The 5,561-nt window shown below is 38.1% G+C and overlaps 1 pseudogene; it reads right to left on the bottom strand.

Annotated features, from left to right (window-relative positions):
* Positions 449-5,561, bottom strand: part of LOC107612884 — a 25,405-nt pseudogene continuing 20,292 nt past the window's right edge.

Below are 5,561 nucleotides of genomic sequence, written 5' to 3'. Positions count from 1 at the left end.
ACCTTCTGATCCTTCAAGAAATCCCGCTAAAACAGAATGCACCTTATTCCAAATGGTAGTTTGCTCTTATTATCATTTAAAACAATAAAAAACAAGTGGACTCTGTTCAGATCCCCTAACATGTCTGTTGCACAATGGATTGCAGTGTGAGAATAGATCTATAATTTCTATTAAAGCAACACTCTGTTTGTGCAGATAATAAAGCATATAAAACATCTCTTGAGGACATGAATAACTTTCTCTAACCTTTAACTATGGATACCATCCATAATAATTACCAGGGAAGAAAATATTGATTACACAGTCACAGTTTACAAACGCCACAAAATCTAATATAATGTTGAAAAATTGGATACTTACATGAAATAATGGATCGTCATCACAGCAAAACCACCAATAAAATGGGTTCAACATGATGAACATCAGGACTCTAAATGCCAATTTGAATTTATTGTGTCAATCTGATAAGGAGTCCTTCGATATGCTTTTTCGCCTCTTCAATAGCCCATCCATTAACTTGAAATACGCTGATTTATGCAAACTAACTCCTTTCTACTCTGATTCTTGAAATAGTTTCATTGCCTCTTTGTACTTCCCTTTGAGTACAAAAATTAGTTATCTGTTCTAAGTAATCCATGTCGCCTGAACTAAGTATTTGTGAAGTGTCTTCACTTATCATATTTGGACTTGTCTCTGGGAGTTTTGACATGAATTTCTTTGCTTCCTCAGTTCTCCCAGCATGAGTAAGTGCACCAATGATGGTAGTATAAGTATATCGGTCCGGCCCCAATTTTTTCTTCTCCATCTCAGTCATGAGGTCAAATGCTTCATCAAGTTTCCCTTCTTTGCAAAGGACAGAAATCAACGTGTTGTACGTAACTGCATCAACGGGCTTACCTTTAATGATCCATGTGTTAAATAAATTAAAAGCCTTCTCGAACATACCATATTTGCAAATCCCTCGAAGAAGAATGTTACATGTAATAACATCAGGCTTGAATGAGTTCTCAACCATTCTGTTATAGAACAAGAATGCTTTCTTCAATGCTCCCTCCCAACAGAAACCATGAAGAATTATGTTACACGTAGCTTCATCGGGGGCCAAACCTTTATCTAAAAGCTCATTCAATTTATCTACAGCCTGATCAGTTTTTAAAGAATGGCACAACCTCCCAATTATAGTATTATAAGTTACAACACTAGGAATGATCCCCTTCCTTTTCATCTCATCCCAAAGCTTCAGAGCTTTGTTTGTTTGATCATTTTTAAAGTATCCCATGATTAGAGTTCCATAGGTTAACTCATCGAGAATATAACCTCGCTTTGCGGCCTTCACAGTCAACTCGTATGCCTCTTTGAGCAGCTTCTCCACGAACAATTTGTGCACTATAGTGTTCAGAGTAAAAGTATCCATCTTTAAACCTTTCCTCCCCATTTCATCCATTATCTTAAAAGCTTCTCCCAGAGTTCCTGCTTTACAATAACCATTGATCATAGTATTATAAGTAAAACAGTCCGGTGAAAACCCATTCTCTACCATCTTTGCCACGACACAGCCGGCTTCATCCATCTTACCTTCCTTACAGTACCACTTCACCATTATATTGTGAGTCACCGCGTTTGGCTTGACTCCCTTTTCCTTCATTTCCTCAACCTACTTGAATGCCTCCACACTCCCCCGCCACTGAAAACACCCGTCAATCAGAGTATTGTAGGTAACCTCATCCGGCATCACCCTCAGGCTCTCCATATCATCCCTAAGGCTAATCGCCTCCTTGACCTTCCCCTCGTTGCACAAACCCCTCATGATTGTATTATAAGTCCAAATTTCCGGTACCATGTCGTTTGCTCTCATCAACTCGACAACCTCGACAGCCTCCTTCAACCACCTCAACTTACAATAGCCATGAACCAAGATATTATAGGTGTTCCTATTTGGGAAAACCCCGCTACCTTTTATCTCTAGCAAAATCTCCCTAACCATACTCAATTAGCCCTTATGCATCAAGAATAGTATTGTAAGTGATATTATCAGGAGAACAAGTAAAATTAGTCATTTGGTTCATGAAGCTAAGAGCATTATTAAAATTATTATCAAGACATGAACCATGGATCAAGATGTTGAAGGTGGTGGTGTTTGGGGTTATACCGAGCTTAAGGGAATCGTTAAAGACTTGTTTGGAGAGGTGAATGGAGTGGGAGGAATGAGGGTGGCGGCGGACGAGGGAGGAGAGGAGGGAGTGGCAGGTGAGGAGGTTGGGTTTAATGTGGAGGCGCTGATAAACCACTATTTCATGGTTTATCTTGTGCTCAATTGAGTGGATTTTATCAACTCTTTACCCACTTATTCATACTATTTGCATGGTTTTACATTTGCCTTCCTAATTACGTGCTTTGATTGAAAACATGCTTCTTTGGCCTTAAGTTCCCTATGTTTAATCCTCTCTTATTACCATTAGATACCTTGATATGTGTGTTAAGTGATTTCAGAGATTACAGGGCAGGAATGGCTCAGAGGATGGAAAGGAAGCATGCAAAAGTGGAAGGAATACAAGAAGTCGGAGAAATTACTAAGCTGTCCAGCCTGACCTATTTGCACTCAAACGGCTGTAACTTTAGCTACAGAGGTCCAAACGACGCGGTTCCAGTTGCGTTGGAAAGCTAACGTCCGGGGCTTCGATTTGATATATAATATGCCATAGTTTCCCTGAAGCAAGGCGACGCGAACGCGTCATCTACGTGGACACGTCGCAGTTACGAAAATCAGCGTAGCAGATTTCTTCTCCAGCGATTTCTGGGCTGTTTTCGACCCAGTTTGTGGCCCAGAAAACACAGATTAGAGGCTATAAAGTGGGGGAATGCATCCATTCATAATTAAGCTCTCATAATTCACAATTTTAGGATTAGATGTAGTTTTTAGAGATAGAGGTTCTCTCCTCTCTCTTAGGATTAGGATTTAGGATTATTTCTTCTTCATCACAGGTTCAATGTTACTTTAATTTATATTTCTCTTCCATTTGAAATACTCTAATGCTTTAATTTTATTACTTTAATTATTATTTATCTTTTCAATTTAGCTTATGCTACATTCATGTTATGATTTTAATGTTATTTGAGGTATTTCAGTTTATTATTGCTTTCTTTTATTTATGTTACTGTTGCTTCCCATCTAAGGGCATTTTTATTCCAGCAAATTTACTTTTTCTCCTTTTGGTTTTGGTTAAGAAATCAGTAACTCAGGAGTTATCTTAGCTCAATATAATTGATAACTGTTATCTTTGCTAATTGAATTGACTTTCAATAATCCCAATCTTTTCTTAGGAAATAAATAGGATTCGAAGGTCAAACTAATTAATCCCTTGACTTTTCTTTGCTTTAGTAAAGGTTGACTAAGTGAAATTAAGATTCAACTTTCATTATTATTGATAAGGGTAACTAAGTCTGGACTTCCAATTTCTCATACCTTGCCAAAAGTTTATTTTACATTTATTTATTTATTTTTAATTGTCATTTAATTTACTCGTCATTAAATTACTTGTTCCTCATTCTTGACACCCCAAATTTACAATCTCCATAACCAATAATAAGAACATACTTCCCTGCAGTTCCTTGAGAAGACGACCCGAGGTTTGAATACTTCGGTTATCAATTTATTTAGGGGTTTGTTACTTGTGACAACCAAAACGTTTGTAAGAAGGGATTTTTGTTGGTTTAGATACTATATCTACAACGCGACTGTTTTTATGAAATTTCTTTACTAGCAAAAATCCTAACGTCAAAATGGCGCCGTTGCCGGGGAATTACAAACGTGTGCCTTATTATTGGTTATTGTAAATATTTTCTTTTTATTTGTTTATTTGCTTTTATTTTTGTTTTTATTTTTGCTTTTTCTTAAGTTAAGAGGTTATTGGTTTTTACTTTAAAATTTTTATTTCATCTTATCTTATTTCAAAAATCAAATTTCAAAAAAAAAAAAAATTCAAAAATTCAAAATTTAATTTTCAAATTCAAATTTAAATAACCTTTTAATTTAAATTTGTTTTTATTTTTTTTATTAATTTTTAATTGCTATTATGAGTTCTCACCACCATCGCTATGAGTCTGGTTACAATTATGTTGCAGGAAGAAGAAATTATAATGAGAACAGACATCAAGGTTGGAACAATCAAAGATGGGAGGAGCCACAAGGATTTGATCAACCCTCATGGCAACAACCACCTCCAATGGACTATGAACAACCACCACCATATGCCTATGAACTCTTTCCTCATCATGATTTTGGACCACCATACTCACAAGTCCCTCACCACCAAACACCACCATATGACCCTAACCCACATCCACCATACCAACCACCTTATGAGTCAAATGAACCATACACAGAACCACCACCTTTCCAACACAACTACTCTCATGAACCACCACCTCAATATTCACTATCTCCATATCATTATCAAGATGAACCACCTTCCTATTATGAACCCTCTCTCCCACCCAATGAATCTTCATATCCACCCCAACCTCCAATGGATGACAGACTTCGTGTTATTCTTCAAAGGCAAGAAAGGATGACTAAGAATGTGCTAAATTTCGCGGCCGCCTTCGGCGAGGTGGTAAATATGATAGCTTCCCAATATCTGAGCACTCAAAGAACTCCCATGGCTACATGTGGAGAATCAAAAGAAGAGCAAAGCATGAAGGAGACACTAGAAACTTCGGTGGACAATGAGGAACATGGCTTTGTATTGGAACAAGTGGAGGAAGCCATAATAGTTGCAGAAGAAGAAGTGGTTGAAGACTTAGGAGATGCTGAACCTCCATGGAGAAGTCAAGACATAGAGCCTCCTTCCAAGACAGTTGCATTTGATGTTGAGGAGGGTGTACAACCTCCAAAGCATATCATAGTTGAAGACTTGGAAGAGGTTAATCAAGAGATGGAGATTAAAGAAGGAGAAGCACTACCTCCCATGCCCTTGGTGAGCAATGAAGAAAGGATTGAATCGGAAGAAAGCTACCAAGAGGAAGAGGTTGGTATTAAAGAAGTGTGCAAAGAGGTGGTAATTATCAGAGAAGAGCACAAGGGAGTGGAGCTTGCAATTTCATTAAAAATACCTCCCCCTAAGTTGCCATCACAACATTCAAGTGGGTAAAATTCATATCCCTTAGCTTTCTAACCCCACTTGAATATGGGCTACTGGAGACGGATGGTCAACTTAGAGCTCTTTGTGGCATTAAGAGTAAGAGGAAGATGGTCAGTGGTAAGAATTGTCCTGCAAGGTTCATTATGGTTGGAAGCTTTAAGTTTAAACGCAAAGGTTGGTGTAAAGCTCAACTGAATGGGTCTAGGAAGTTGTTTGGCCGCTCTAGTGAGAATTCAGATTGCTTGCTACCCGGATGGAATCATAATGATCAACAAGAAGACGGGTGCAAAAGCAAGATTTGGGACCCCGGAATTCATCCCAGAAATCAACACTCTTGGGGTCTTGTCACTTGCTTTAACTTACTTGAAGGCTTTCTGCGCCAAGTTTGGAACCCCGGAGGTTACTGGAAGTACAAACATT

Source organism: Arachis ipaensis, chromosome B01, assembly GCF_000816755.2.
Source record: "Arachis ipaensis cultivar K30076 chromosome B01, Araip1.1, whole genome shotgun sequence".
NCBI lineage: Eukaryota > Viridiplantae > Streptophyta > Magnoliopsida > Fabales > Fabaceae > Arachis > Arachis ipaensis.
Note: the sequence above shows the minus strand (reverse complement) of the source record. Positions and strands in the feature narration are given on the sequence as shown.